This window comes from Merops nubicus, unplaced genomic scaffold, assembly GCF_000691845.1.
Source record: "Merops nubicus isolate BGI_N331 unplaced genomic scaffold, ASM69184v1 scaffold36877, whole genome shotgun sequence".
Lineage (NCBI taxonomy): Eukaryota > Metazoa > Chordata > Aves > Coraciiformes > Meropidae > Merops > Merops nubicus.
The window spans coordinates 5,137-20,490 of NW_008622945.1; the positions used below are offsets into that span (position 1 = coordinate 5,137).

General features: G+C 49.3%; 1 protein-coding gene across 1 annotated transcript in view; it reads right to left on the reverse strand.

The window, feature by feature from the left end:
- The window catches only part of LOC103777399 (fermitin family homolog 2-like), a gene marked incomplete at its 3' end in the record, with an annotated part of 19,180 nt that overhangs the window by 3,263 nt on the left and 563 nt on the right, over nucleotides 1–15,354 (reverse strand). The window lies entirely within an intron of this gene.

Genomic DNA, 15,354 nt, shown 5'->3' on the forward strand with positions numbered 1-15,354 from the left:
TGTAAATTGGGCTGATCCCTGCATATGGCACGGCTGGACCGAACCCTCCCGGCACCCCCAGAGGGATGGGGGACCCAGCTGGAGTGTTCTCTTTTCCTATTTTTTTGAGGAAGAACTTGGTTTTTACATCTTCCTCCCAAAGCCAGGCCAAGAGGCAGAGACGTGGCGTGGGTGATGCTGAGGACACTTTATCCAGCAAAGCCCACGGAGCAAGCGTGCTGCTCACCTGGAGAAGCTGTTCAGAGGGTCCTGCAAGTGCAAGAGGCATCTTAAATCCCCTGGATGGCTGCAGAGACCTCTGTGAGGACAGAACATTTTGAGAAGAGATGCAGGGCTGCTCAATAAAGTGTTTTACACCTCAAACAGCTTTCCAGTCCCATCACGCCAGCTTGTCCAGCATAATTACAATTGCAGATTTTAATTCCTGCAAGCTACCTCTAAATTCACATCTAGAATTCAAGCAGCAGAAAATAACAACTCTTAACTGAGAGGCACACAGAGTACATTTTAATTCTGGCCTTGCTCTTCCCCAGATACACACACACAATTCCCATTCAAGCAATGAAGCTGAATTTTGGGGAAGTTTATCCCAGGAGCCGGCTGCTCCAAATGCTTTCCCTTTGCTGATCCATGGATTTTCAAAGTCCCTTCTCTGCTCTGCTCCTGCAGCAGCTATTGAGCCTCTTTTCTTCAGAAGCATTACCAGCACTTGGCAGGCTCTCTCTGCAAGCTTATGACTTACTAGCAATAGTATACAAGTCTCCAGCGTTACATAAACACTGTATTTGCTTTGTTATTTTGGGATATCCCCTGTTGCAGATGGGCTCTACCTTCTGTGCACTGCTCAGGACAATAGAGTCCTGATACAAGCAAATAAATCTCTTTTTTTCTCCCCCACCCTTGCCCAGCACACAGTTAAACCCCACTGGACTGATATTTGGAGAGCAAGCAGCTCCAGCAGTGGTGGTTTCCACCTCTGGGAAAGGCTCCCATGGGGTATCACCACATCCCTTTTTTAATCCCTGATTAAATCCATAGGACAGGCAAGAGCCTACGAACGCCTCCTTCACCTTAATACTGGAGGGAGATGAGTAAAAAGCTCCCGCATAAACTTGAGGAGGTTTGTAGGGAATTTCTGCTAGCCTGTCTTTTTTGCATCACTTTTGGATTTCATTTTTGAACCAGAGGTCTGCAGCTAAAGCTGGTTTCCCTGCAACACTTGTCACCTTAGGAGGGGTGGTGGATGCAGCCAAAACAGAGGCTTTGGTTCATTTCCTAATTACAAGTGATGGCTTTTAGAGCAATGGATTGAAGGCTTCAGTCCTCCCAGGGGAGCACTATGGAAGGAGCATCCTCCTCTGGCACAAAACAGGGCAGAATCAAAGCCCATCCATCACACTGGTCGTTTTTCCAGAGGAGCAGAATCAGTCCAAGCAGCTCCCTCCAGTCCTGGATCCTGCACAGCAGTTAGTGTGCACCAAGGGTGACTTTATCCACAATTATTCCTGCTCTGGTCTCTTTGCTTGGGAAGTTGAGATAGCAAACCACCTTCTCATCACCCACACAACACCTCAGGTTGCTCCAAATATATATAAAAATAAATATCTTATCACAGAAGCCCTGAATGGTGAGGGTTGGAAGGGACCTCTGGAGATCATCTTGTTCAAGTTGCTAAAGCAGGGTCACCCAGAGCTTTGATATTATTTTATCACTCAAATACTTTTATATTATGCATATAAACACACTTACATCATAGGTATACACATATATAAAATATATGCACATATAACATATACAAACATAAAATATATACATATATTATCTATATCTACACATCATATATACACCCACTTATGTATACACACACAGAGATATATATAAAAATACTAGGTATCTAAGATATGATGCAAGGACTGAAACCAGCTCACAAGCCAGACATTTCCTCTTTCAAAAAGTCCTTTTTGTACTTAGTTACTCACTGAGAAAAACCCAAAACCTTCCAGCTTTTCAAGGAGTTTGGTGCAGAGGGGCTGAAACTGTTCGAGGGTTTTTAAAAGGATGGAAGGAAAAAAAAAAACAATCCAGTGGGTTGCATTTCTTAAAATTAATATGCAATATATATTTGATATTAAAAAATACAGATGTGGACAGAATGTTTAAACCCCTGCCTGCAGGCAGCAGAGAGCTCGAGAGGCAGCTGGGGGTTTAAAAGTACCTTTAAGCTCAAATACCTGCTGATAATGGATTAATTCAGCACTTGCAAGCCCCAAGGAGCAGCCACGGGCTGTCCAGGCCAGAGGCTGAGTGTTGGCTGGTTACACAGCCCTCTTGGGAAGCTGCTGGGGGAGAAAAAATCCTTCAAAGGAACAGAAAATTCCAGCAATAAATAGGTGGGGAGAGACTCTGGGCGAGCTCATCAGGAGGGGATGCATCTCCCCTCCAATCTCCTGTCCCCTCGGGATGCACAGCATGGAAAGGCAGGAAGAAATATTTTAAAAAGAGAGGAATTTAAGATTGCAAGTTAAAAAAAGAGATAAAAAAAAAAAAATAAAACCAAACCCCCCCAAAATCACTGCACATAACCTCATGTGGTTGCTCTGGTAGGTTTTCCTTTGCCCAAGTATTATTGAGCAGAGGGTATCACTGAGGCCTGAAGGTGTTATCTTCACATCACTAAAAAAAAACCAACCAGGGAATACTGCCAATGTTCTCAAAACTTTCAGAAATACCAAAAAAAAATGGCTTATCTGGCACATGGAAGAGGACAGAGGCACTGGGGAAGAATAAAGAAGCATTTTACAGCCAAGAGTGCTGCTGAAGGTCCTGTTCCAGCCAGTGCCTGCTCTCGTGGCCATTAATATGGTCATTAATATTATTTATTACTCCAAAACTACTGATACAGCTATTAAATATCACTGAGTTTCCTTCCCCCACCTGCAGACGCTGGTGCAGGGATCAGCTTCTGCATCTCAGTGGCTCAGATCCAGACCCTCATGGTTTGCTGGGGATGGCTACGAGGTCATCACTGGCTTTTGAAAGGTCTTCCCAAGGGATTCTTCTTGGGATCTGAGGAGATAGGTGTGCCCAGGATGCTCTGTGACCCTACAATGCCAGCAAGGAGGTGACCAGATCATTTTGGGCTAACGTTGGTATGGTTAAAAATAGGGTAAAAAGAGAACCAAGCCAGATTTGGGTTTATAAATATACATTTATATTTATTTTATATATAAAATATAAATATATAAACACACACATAGGTGTGTGCTCATAGATACACTCAGAAAATATAAATATATAAATATTTTAATTATATTCATATAAATACCCCTCTGTGTGTGCATATCTATACAGCTGACCACACAGCTCAGGGCAGGGAGGGATGGGACCCAGCCTCCTCACTACTCACACTGACCTCTTCAAACCCAGATTCCTTTAAACATGCCAAAGCCACTCCTTCCAGGACAATTATGGGGGGGAAAAAAAAAATGAAAACCAGAGCTGTTTTCATTTATCTTGAGTCCAACAGAAATGCTAGTGTGTTTTGCTGGGTGACGTGGGTGCTGTCTTGGGGCAGAATCTCGTTCTTTAGTGTGCATTTGGGTCTTTGGGGGTATGGTACACGTTAGACTCCCCTCCACCCCACAATGAGGATTTAATTGCAGAGCAAAGCTCAAAATGGAACAAAAATCCTTCCAGCCTCTGGTTGTGACACTTGAAAAACTCTATGTTGAAACACAGAGGTAACCAGTCTATGAAATCATTGGCAGACTGCTGGCATAAAACTGCAGCCAGGACCATCTGATGCTCCTGGTGCTAATGAGAATTAATAGGGGGGGGTTAATTGCCCCGTATGTATTTTGACACAGGCTATGAAAAATCCAGTGTACAGCAGCCACTCTGCAGCAACCACCTGCAGAAGGGCTTTTATCTGCTGGTGAATGCAAAGTGGTACCTCAAATTCTCCTGTAGCCACCACTACAAGCAACTATCCCCACTGTTTTATCCCACCTCAGGAGAACAAAGGTTCAGGAGAACACCTACACCCACCCACAGAGGTGTCCAGAACAGGGTGAGCCTGTGCTGGAACTTAAACTTAAGAACATTTCTTGCATGAAAAATACTTTGACTCATTAAAAACAATATAAGAACTATGGACAAAAGCAGCCTTGTTCCCAATGCTGTGACTCCCAAGCACAGGAGACCTCCCCTCTCATCCCAACGTGCCAGAGGACATGTGTGGTTCACTGCTGTGAACTCCTGACGTCAAAGCATGCCATGGAGCTGCAGAGAGCTATTCAAAAGCAATGAAAAAAGGAGGAAAAAAAACCCAGCCAAGCCCGTGGAGGACACTGAGCCCATCAGGATGCAATGCTGAAGGCAGATGTTCAATGTGCCCTTGCTCAGAAATTTATGGAGCGTCTTCTGCTCATGAGGCAAGGTGCTGGAAAATCAAGTGTCCTTTTAGCTGGTTTAGAAGGGAGGTTGACAAGGGCAAGCCCATGTCTCAATGGGGCAGGGATGGGAACTGAAGCACCAAAGAGGTAATAAACCCCAAAAAATCATAGAATTCTTTAGGTTGGAAGAGACCTTCAAGATCATTAAGTCCAACCACGTCCCCAGCACTGCCAGGTCCCCACTGCCCCGTGTCCCTCACACCACATCTCCACGGCTTGGAAACCCCTCCAGGGGTGGGGACTCCACCACTGCCTTGGGCAGCCTCTTCCAGGGGTTGACAAGCCTTTCGGGAAGAAATTTTTCCTAATATTTAATCTAAACTTCCCCTGCCACAACTCGAGGCCATTTCCTCTTGTCCCAAATGCAACAGTCAATCTTTTTGTTGCTCAAAACCACCCTCTTCCCCCGAGGAGCCCACCAATGAGCCACAGCACAAGCCCCTGTGAAATTCTACTGCATGGTTTCTAAATCACTGTCTCATAACCTACATGTGGAGCAGGGACACTTGACAAGGCCACACCATCAATGAGCATCTCTGCAAAAGCCAAAGCCTGATCCATCAAACCCAAACGCCCCAAAAGGCTGCTCCTGGCAGCATAGGGCTTTGCTCCTCCACGCTCAGACCTGGAGGACACCAAACCTTTGGGCATCTCTGCTGGAGCCAGGAACACACACACTCTTCAGGGAGAAGAGCAAATCCCAACAAGCCTGAAAGTTGCTTTTTTTCCTAAAGTAAATGGTAGGAAGGAAGCTCTTTTCAGTGTTAATAGGATTACTCAGCTAGCACTTGGAAATTTAATTCATTAAGATGCCACAGCACTATCTACTACTTGCACTGCAAGTACAGGAACACAAAGATCTCCTCCTGCTGGGGCTGAAATGATTTGTCTCACTCTGGCCACACCAACAGGCACCTTTGCCCTGAATGGATGTCATGTACCTTCTGAAACACTCCCTTTAAATTTAGAATCATAGAATTCTTCTGGTTGGAAGAGACCTTTAAGATCTTTGAGTCCAACTGTTCCCCCAGCACTGCCAGGTCCCCACTGCCCCACACCACATCTCCACAGCTTGGAAACCCCTCCAGGGGTGGGAACTCCACCACTGCCCTGGGCAGCCTACATAATAAAATCCATTTTATTTGCCAGCACCTCTTGCAGCAGGACGCCTCTGGGTTTCTCTGAGCTGCTGACCTGCAATGTGTGGCCATACCTGCTTAGAACCCCTGAGCAGGGAGAACAGCTTTGCAGCAATGAGGACACCAGCTGAGATGCCAAGAAACTCTCCAGAGGAACCACAAGCTGGGGCCACTCTGGCTCCACAACACCCTAACAAGCACTGATCAGCTCAGGAAGGTCTTTGCACACCCTGGGCAGTCTTGGTTGAAATCCCTGCACCAATATCCCAGAGCAGTTGGAATTGCTCATTTACCCACGGGAGGGAATAAAGGAAAACAAGGGTGGATTATGGGGTTTTTAAGACTTTTTTTAATAAACCCAGGATCTACAGTCTGATTTTGCTGTGTGTTTTCCCCAACTCATCTAGCACCCCTCCAGAGGAGGCTTTCAGTGGCTGCTCCCTGCCTCCCATGGAATCAGGAGAAATGGCAGAAAACTCAATTAAGGAGCGTGGTTTCCATGATTCATCCAGCACAAAATAGGAAGCATCAGACAGAAATGCAGCAGCAGAGGAAGGAAGGAAGGAAAACTGCTTCTCCAGGGAGCACTTGGCTGCCTTGACTACCAGCCCGGGCACTCCCTCACCCTCCAGCCACAGATCACACTTCCCTTCCTTCCCCAAAAAAAAAGTGTCCCAGGGTGTGGGTGCCAGCAGTCTGCACTCCTGACTCATGCCCAGTAAATGTACAAGGCATAAAGAACCTGATCCCTGCCAAAAAGACATCACAGCCCATAACGGAGCCAGAGGATGCTTGGCAGCAGGGATGCAGGTGGCAGGTGAGGACCGAAAGGGCAACCTGAATTGTAGCCACCAGGGCAGGGAGGGGATCCTGCCCCTCTGCCAGCTCTGGGGAGACCCCCCTGCGGTGCTGGGTCAGCTCTGGAGTCCTCAGCACAGCAGAGCCAGGGACCTGTTGGAGCGGGGCCAGAGGAGCCCCAGCAATGCCCCGAGGGGGGAACCCCTCTGCTGGGAGCCCAGCAGGAGAGAGTTGGGCTGGGGCAGCCTGAGAGGAGAAGGCGCCAGCTGGGGAGACCTGCTGGGGGCTGCCAGGGCTTCAAGGGGCCTGGAAGAAAGCTGGGGAGGGACTTTTTATCAGGATCTGTTGGGACAGGACAAGGGGGCATGGTTTGAAACTAAGTGACAGAGATTCAGACTGGAGAGAAGGAAGAAATTTTGGCTGCTGAGGGTGGTGAGCCCCTGGCCCAGGCTGCCCAGAGAGGTGGTCACTGCCCCATCCCTGGAACCATTCCAGGTGAGGTTGGCCAGGGCTCTGAGCAACCTGCTCTAGCTGCAGATGTCCCTGCTCAGGGCAGGACTAGATGACCTTGAAAGGTCCCTCCCAACCCAAACCATTCTATGATTCTAATTCCCAGTCTCTCATCTGAAGGTTAATTCTCAGCAGGCAGTTCCCTGAAGCATGCCTTAATGACAGTTACTCTCTGATAAAAGCTTAGCTCCACTGAAGGTGAGATTTGCAGACACCAGTGAGCCAACACCTGTCTCTCCTGCAGACCAGATGGGATCTTGGTCTTTGGGAGAGGGACCCCAAACCCTCCAGGTTTCATTCAAAGCATTTACACCCAGGTAGAGCATAAGGCAAAGGAGCCTCGTTCCCCCCCAGCATCGAAAAGTGCTTCACGTGCCACCAGCCCTCCCTGGCACACGTTTTGGGATGAGCCCCCGTGGCAAAGCAAGATCTGGGGTGAAGCCAGACTGTGCCCCAGGTCCTCTGCAGAGACACGGGAAGGGGATGAAGCCCCACCATATTTCTTATGTATTTCTGCATGTTAGCCTGAGCTCATTGCTGCACACCACACACCTCCCAAAGGCTTTAAGACCTCTAACCTTGAGCTTGGGTCCACCTCACCCACCACCCAACCAAGCTGAGGCACAAAAGCTGTAGGGCAGGATGTAGGGTGGTACTGCTGCAGATGGCTCTCAAGCTGCACGTCGTGTCAAGCAAAGCTCTGTGTATCATCAGCAAGGAAGGGAAGCTCAGCAGGACAGCCATATAGCTCTTCCCAGGCAATTTGATAAAACCTAGACTTTCTAATTGAATTTGGGAGTTTGGGCAATTAACTCCCCCAAAAGTACATTTGTCTGCAGGGAAGAGGGGGAAAAAAAAAAGAAAACAACCACCAAACAAACACTTATCATTGGCTGGTAGGAGATTTTAAATGTAATAATTGGCAAGATGAATTTGTGGGTGCTGTCTAGTTGTTTTGCAAGCTAGAAAGCAGCTGAGATTGTAAAGGGGAAGGTCTATGCAACTGCTGGTGCCTGTGTGCTTACCCCCTCCCAATGCTGCTCTCAGCCTGTTCTCCAAATTCAGCCACATTTTACCAAAAAATAGAGGTCTCCATGATCTCACTGGGTCTGCAGAGGGACCAATCCTGGCTCATGGACATGACAAGAAGGCCACAAGCACCCTGGCTTGGATCAGCACTAGTGTGGCCAGCAAAACTAGGGCAGGGATCACCCCCTGGACTCAGCACTGAGGAGGCCACACCTCAAATCCTGGATTCAGTTTTGGGCCCCTCACTCCAAGAAGGACCTTGAGGGGCTGGAGCGTGGCCAGAGAAGGGCAACGAAGCTGCTGGGGAAGGGTCTAGAGCCCAAGTGTGGGGAGGAACAGCTGAGGGAGCTGGGGGTGCTGAGCCTGGAGCAAAGGAGGCTCAGGGGAGACCTTCTGGCTCTGCACAGCTCCTGACAGGAGCCTGGAGCCAGGGGGGGGTCGGGCTCTGCTCCAAAGGAACAAGCAACAGGAGAAGAGGAAACAGCCTCAAGTTGCCCCAGGGGAGGTTGAGGTTGGACCTGAGGAACAATTTCTTCCCCTTGAGGGTTGCCCAGGGCTGTGTCAGGCTGCCTAGGGCAGTGGTGGAGTCCCCACCCCCGGAGGGGTTTCCAAGCTGTGGAGATGTGGTGCTGAGGGACACGGGGCAGTGGGGACCTGGCAGTGCTGGGGGAACAGTTGGACTTGGTGACTTCAACAATCTTTTCCAACCCAAATGATGCCATGATTCCATGACATTTGAATGACCCCTGAGTGCAAGCTGCATCCAGAGCTGCTGCAGCCTTGCTGGAAAACGGGTGAGCAGAAGAAAACCTGAGGAGCACAGTTCTCCAAAAACAATAAAGCTCTCCTCTGGTTTGCTGGGCACTTTTCTTCTCCTTCCCTACCAGTTCTACTTAATAGAAGCTCCAGCATGGACAACGAGAGCAATATGCCTAAAGGAAACCTGGAGAAGAAAACCAAGTTGCTGCCACTCTGCTCAAACACATTATTTCTCCGTCCAGCAGCAATTTGGGGTTCTCTGTATTTTTCCAATTTGTAACACCCGAAAAAACCTGAAAGCTACCAAGAACATTCAGAACTGAATACCACCAGATGAGAAGTTTACCTCAGTTTTGTTTCTCAGCCCCTTTCTAAGCTACCAGTTCATTCAAGTTTCAGAATGAGAATGGAGAAACGAATTCTCTTTAAGATACTTTAACACTATGAGACTTTTTCCCCCAAGCACATCCAGGGTTGGATGCTGGGCTGAAGTTGGTGTGCCACAAGCTCCACGAGTGCTGTCAATCTCCTTCCTTCCCCTTGTCTAGAAGGAAAACCACAACCCAAAAAAGAAGAAAAGAAATCCCCTAAACACCCAAAATAGGAGCTCCCAGTGGCGGTATCAGCCGTGATGTTGAAACAACTGAAGTTTGCAGTGCAAATACACCCTCTTCTCTTTCCCAACTCAGCAAACACTCCTCACATCCACAATTTCACTGTTTGCCACAATCCTTTCCCCCTCCTCCCCACCATCATCAGAGACCAAGGGTTAAAATGCAGATTCCTGGCTTGGTTTTTATGATGTCCCATAGTTGCAAGAAGTTGCTCATAAACCCACAGCGCTCTGCAAGCTGCAGACAGATAACTACCAAATATCATTTTTCTAACCAAAAATCAGAGGTGGGGCATGATTTTACCCCAGTACCTAGAGAAGGACGGTGCCTGCTGTGAAAGCAGCCACTGCACATGAAAGAAGGTTCAGAAATCCCTGCCCAGGAAGACCTGGAGGCATTTGGCTTCTATAGAGAAATATTAACCTATTTTTGAGCACAATTTGTTTGGGTTTTTATACGGTCGAGAGAGAGTCTCGGCCAGATGCCTGGCTAAAAAGCAAGCCATGATGGGGAAGGGTGGGGAAAAGGAAAGGAAGGCTACAGGGGAAAAAAAGAAACTGAAAAAAAAAAAAAGAGGGAAGTGTATGAATGTGATGATTTCGATCGTTTTAGCTCCCCAGGAGTGACGTGAGCGAGGGGAACGTGGCTCCTCACACTGGCTTCCCTGCTCGCCTTGCATCAAATCGAAACCTGAAGGAGCTGGAAGAGGAAACTACTGATTTGGGCTGGGTGGGAGCAGCAAACCCAACAATTTCCTGTCTGTGGTACAACAAACCCGGGCTCTGGTATTCGCGGGAACGCCGCCGCTCCATGCTCTTCCCCCTCCGACTGGGATCTGTGTCATCGGCCGGGCTCTTTCGAGTCAAAGCAGATGTAGTGAAAGAATTTTTTTCAAAATTAAAGAAAAATTGAAAAATTTCCTCTTTTTTTTTTTTTCTCCTTGGTTTCCAAAGAGTCGTCGCCACTCTGGGTAGAAATATGAATTGCCGTGACCGCCTTCGGTTGGGCTTTTACCTACCCCCGCCCCGAATTCCTCTGGTCATTGGCAGTTCAGCTGAATATTCCACTTAGGCTAACAAAGGGGACATTATTTGAGCCGTGATCCTCTAATTTGGTGTGGGCCTACAGAGAAGCTTCCTGGAGTCAAGAGCTGGATGTAAAGTAAAGAGCCAGCCCCGCACAGATCCATGTGCACGGGTGGAGAGCATCTGTCTTAACAGGCACTTGCACATTTTCACTGAAATACCATTAAATAGCTCAGGGGACAAGGATTTGGCCCAGGTCACTAGCAGAGATATTAATCAAGTGGCAATATGTAAATGCTGGGTTCATTAATAGCTCCACTGGTCTCCTTGAAGATGCTGCTGAAGTGGGAGCATCCGGACCTGCAGCATCTCTGCTGGGCAGCACCCAGGGTACCACTTTTGCCTCAAAACGCCCCAAAACCGTGCCTGTATCTGGAGCAGGAGAAATTCTGTGCTCAGCTTTTTTTGTGCTTTCGGGATGAGGTTTCTGAGGGCAATGTGGAGCGGGGTGAGAGCGGAGGAGTCCAAACCCCAGCAGCCCGAGCTGCCCTGGGCAGCCGCCACCATTTATCAGGTTATTTGAGACAAGCACTCACCACCCGCCTCAAAGGGAACACAAACAGCTTCTCGGAAGCCTCCGGGCACATTAAATGCCACTCAAGAGAGCTCCAGTGAACGCCATGTACTTGAAAAGCAATACTGAGGAGTGACCCGGCGCTGGTTTTGAAGCATAACATCCTTCCCATCTCGACCAGATGAGTAGCCACAGATCTCACACACAAAGATGCTCAGCTGTCATCTTGGCAGCAGGGACTGAAGAAATGCCCCCACCACACTCCAGGCACCAAGCACTGATGGCTCAGAGCAGTATTTTTGGAAAATGTGGCTACAAAGCCCCCCCCTTCATTTACTTCTCATTAGCCTCCAATTATTTCTCACACTTGGCCACCTAGTGAGCCCCTACCCAAGTCTCCTTGGAGAAGTCCAAAGGAAAAGGAGCACGTCACCTGGAAAACAGCACTGCAGGCTCCTCCTGCCTTGTGTCTGCAACAGAAATGGGCTGGGACGAGGACTCTGCATTGCTCTTTCAAAGAGTTCATCCCAGTTTCAAGGCAAAAAATTTGCCCAGCAAGTCTCAGGGCAGCTCAGAACATTTATCAGCACTGCAAAAGCTCGAGCACAGCGCTGGGGAAATGGATGATGCTGCACTTTCTTGGTGTTTTACTCATTACTCTTGGAGGGGTCCATTAAGAAAATGAGACTTTACCAGGAGCACATGAATATTTCCAATTGATCTTGCAAAGAGTACAGATGGAGTCACTGCCAAGACAGTGCTGGCAGAGTCCACTGGATGGTGAACAGCCCCCTGAGTGAGCCCCAGACACATTTGCAGGCTAAAACCAGCAGAAGAGGGAGCTCTGATGTGCTACCTCACCTAAAACAAAACACCTTTGGGTGTGACACCTCCTGTGCCAGTCCTCAGGTGACATCCCACCCTCTCCCAAGAGATGGAAAGAAGATAGTGGAGGAGCAGCAGCCAACAATAGGAGCCAACCAGCTGCCCAAATCCCCCAAGGGTTATTTTTTTGTGATTTACAAATCCCTCTAAGGCCTTAGAAGGTGTCATCACTGCCTGCCCTTATCAGCTGCTCTCTCTCAAGGGGAGGGGACTTGCTTTGATGTTTCTTTATCCCCAGTGCACCCACCCTGGCTGCGTAAACTTGGGATGCCACCACGCTGCAGGCAGCACCTCGAGCTGTCCCTCCCACCTTGGCTGGGCAACGCAGTCCAGAAGGACTATCAGAATTCCAAACCCAGCTGCTTGAAAATCTAAAGAAATCTTCATTTCCATTGCAGAACTTCCATCCCTGGACTTTCTGAAGCTGCTCAGTGCACATTTAGGTCACCCGTCTTAAGCCATTCCTCTGCCAGGCACCATTTGTCCCCCCTTCCCCTCCCTCTGGCAGCTATTCTTTTATCCCAGACACCATCCAGAGCATCTCCCAAACACATCCCTGTCTTTAATGTCTATCCTGCAAAGCTCACTTCAAAAACTAAGGGTTTTTTTTTTTGTTTAAAACAGCTTTAAGTTGACAACAACAATAACTTGCGTTCACTTCCTTCCTTCCTCTGCTCCCAGTGACTTTTAGCCTCATTTTCTTTTTTTTGGTTTGTAAGTCAATAGTGGCAAAATTCCTAAAAACCCGTGGGTGAGCACCAGGAGTTCCCAGCACAGACCCCATAGAGATGCCACTGCTCTTAAAACCTCAGCAGGTTTTTTTTCTGCTGATTTTTTAGAGACAACTCTGCCAAGCCCACGGCGCAGCTCAATTAACAAAGTGGCTTAATCCAGCAGAGTGATAAATAACCGGGGAGCCAACAGGTCACTGCAATTCACTTGAGTAACCAGAATCTCTATCTGCTGCTTGGGCTTTTTCCAATCTCTGCCTGCTTTAGTGACGGATTTTAATTGCCTGTTCCCAAACAGTCCCACCGCAGCCTCTCGGTTAGGGGGGAGACACTTTCCTGGCCTCCTAATCCGAGCATGTCACCCCAACACATGTCCCCCGTGCACCCCAGCCCTCTCCAAGGCAAAGGGATATTTACTGAGGCTGTTTTCTCCGACAAGCATCAAAAAATACTAACATAAAACTAGATTTTCCCTTTTCCAAGCTCTCCTCACTGCTGGGAGGAGAGAAGGGATTTTTTCCCACCCTACTTACTAAGGGTTGAAGGCTTTCTACCAACATCCTGCAACCAGAGCACGGTCAGTCTGCTGCATATTCACAGTGATGTCCTAAACTCCAGTGAAACCCTGGGCAGGCCACAAAAATCCACCTTCCCAGCCCTCCAGCATCATGAAGCCTGTGGGAGGTTTTTCCCAAAGGATGGAGCTGGCAAATCCCTGCCCAAGGCACAGCCCCCAATTTCTTCCCCCCTCTATGCACAAGAGGAGCAGTTCATAGGGGATCTCTGAGCTGTAAGGAAACTTTATTTTTAAGACATTTCCTTCAATCTCACAGCAAAAAAAAAATCTGCTTTGCAAAGGAAAGAGCTGGGAGTTGTTAAAAAAGGGGGATTAACACTGGCAGGGACAGAGGAACGATGGAGAGGGAAAGGTTAATAATGCAGGGAAAGGGTTTCAACGTGGAAAAATTGCAAAATTATTTGGAGACGGAGCAGCAGCAGAGGCTGGATGAAGGAGGGCACTGAGGAGGCACACGAGGGTGAGGAGTGAGTCCTGTCCCACCCTGTCCTGCTAAACCCGACCCCCATCAACTCGCAGGAGCTCAAAGAAGAGCCATAAAAATAATGAGAGGGCTGGAAGAGCTGACATGCAGGAAGATTAAAAGGAACTAAACACGTACAGCCAAGGGGAAAGGGAAGGCAACAGCCAGAGACATCCACGGGTTGGGGGGGCAGTGGGGCTGAGCCCCCCTGGGGAGCACCATCCCCGCTCCCCCCACTGCAGCCGCCGCATTCCTTCCCTCTAATACAATCCCTAATTTAACAAGCGGAGAGGATCCCGGCAAACATCTTTGGGGAGGGGGGGGTGCATTACGTCAGGCACTAATTTAGGTCCTGGCTCTGGGCTGTGTCCCCATGGCACACGACTCCAGCCCATCCCAACACCCAACACGGCTCCCAGGCAAGGGGAGCCCCGCTTTGCTCAGTCGTCATCCACGGGGTGGGGGTTCTCTCCTTGCTAGAAAGCTGGGGTTTATATTTTATTTTTGCCCTTAGCTCACCGAGTGTTCAACTTCAAGTCTTTCTGCAACTCTGGCATCAATATAACAAGAAAAAAAACTCAAAATCTAGTTCTCAGAGAGTCAAGGCTACGTCCAGCACGAGACCCTTTGATGCAAGCGCTCGCTTCCTTTTGAAACAAGCGTATTTATATCCATCTCTTCCTTCCTTTAACTGCAGATAATTAATAAATCAAGCCCTAAGCAGGGTGGAAGATGGGTCTTTTTCAAGGCTCACGAGAGGGCTTGGCGGAGCAGGACGTGCAGGCACAGCTGACAGCTCCACTACTCCCACGGCCGCAGGCACGCGCAGGGACCTCGCCAGCAATACTTTATCTGAGCAATTAGAGGCATCGGCCTGCACCCCACCGTTGAGCAAACAACCCCCCGAGACATAGAGAGAGAAAAAAAAAACAGAAGGGGAAGGTTTGGCGGGGCAGAGCTCCTCGGGGTGCTGGGTTTTTGGTGAGGAGTGCGCCCGAGCTGGCCGCAAAACGGTCCCAGTGGCTCCAGCCGCGCGTTCCCACGCGCCCCAGACAAACGAGCTCTTTGTCCAGGTGTGCACCCAAAATCCACAGGCACCCAGGCCCGAGCCCAATCCCTCACCTCCATCACATCACCCCATTCATCACCCCACGCTCAGAAAGCTCTTTCCTCAGCCACAGCAGCACGGAGCCAGCTACAACTTCAGAATTCAATTTTTTCGGTCAACTGGAGAGCACTCACAAAAATCCCCCCCATCGACCCATAAATGAAGATGTTTCCCAGCTCAGTGCAAAATCCTGGGTGCAAAGCAGCCGGTGGATGGGTGCTGAGGCTGTGCCACAGGCAAGCCAGCCCCAGGGGGTAAAAGTTGGGCTGGTTCTGGCCCGATGCAGTTGGGAAGCTCAACGCAGGGTGCTGGCTAAGAGCACAAGGGGTGCCAGGGGAGTGGGGGTTTTTGGGGGGGCCTAGGAGGGTGCAGAGGGTAGAGGGGCAGCTCAGTGCTAAGGCAGGGTGCTGGGACCCGGGGTGGATAGGGTGTTAGGGCAGACAGGGTACTACTGAGTGCCAGGGCAGGGTGCTGGGTGCTCAAGCATGGTACTGGAGCAGGATGCTGGGTGCTGGGGCAGGATCCTGGGAGCTCAAGCACTGTACTGGGGCTGAGTGCTGGGTGCTCAAGCTCTGTACTGGGGCAAGGTGCTGGGTGCAGGGTGCCAGGTGCTGGGACAGGGTGCTGGGTTCTCCAGCACTGTACTGGGGCAGGGTGCTGGGTGCTGGGGCAGGGGGCTGGGGCTGCC